General features: G+C 63.2%; 1 protein-coding gene across 1 annotated transcript in view; it reads left to right on the top strand.

Annotated features, from left to right (window-relative positions):
- Positions 1 to 240: 240 nt before the first annotated feature.
- The window catches only part of RAD21 (RAD21 homolog (S. pombe)), a 27,054-nt gene continuing 26,946 nt past the window's right edge, over positions 241 to 348 (top strand). The window contains exon 1 of the mRNA XM_008563170.1: positions 241 to 315. The gene's annotated coding sequence lies outside the window, so the exon portion shown is untranslated. The remainder of the gene's footprint in view (positions 316 to 348) is intronic.

The following is a 348-nucleotide window of genomic DNA, read 5'->3' as shown; positions in this document are numbered from 1 at the left end:
AAAGGAAATGGCCACTGCGCCTGCGTCGCTCCTTCTGGGTCTTAGGCTGTCTGCGCAGGCGCACGGCTCCCATTTTTGACCGTAAACATCCTGCCGATTTGAACCGAGGATTTGGGCGGCAGGAAGAGCCGCGGCGTAACGGCAGCCATCTTGTTTGTTTGAGTGAATCGGAAAGGAGGCGGCCGCTGGGGTGGCGACGGGAGCTGCTCTGAAGCTACACGTCCCAAGAGCTCCCCCCTTTCCCCGCCCCCTCCCCCGGCCCTTTTCCCCCCTCCCCGGGCCACCCATCCCGCGCAACTCCCAGCGGAGAGCAAGGTGAGAAACTCGACCGTCCCCTTCTTTCCTCCG

This window comes from Galeopterus variegatus, unplaced genomic scaffold (genome assembly GCF_000696425.1).
Source record: "Galeopterus variegatus unplaced genomic scaffold, G_variegatus-3.0.2 Scaffold12748, whole genome shotgun sequence".
Classification (NCBI taxonomy): Eukaryota; Metazoa; Chordata; class Mammalia; order Dermoptera; family Cynocephalidae; genus Galeopterus; species Galeopterus variegatus.
This window is presented reverse-complemented; position numbering and strand designations above follow the sequence as displayed.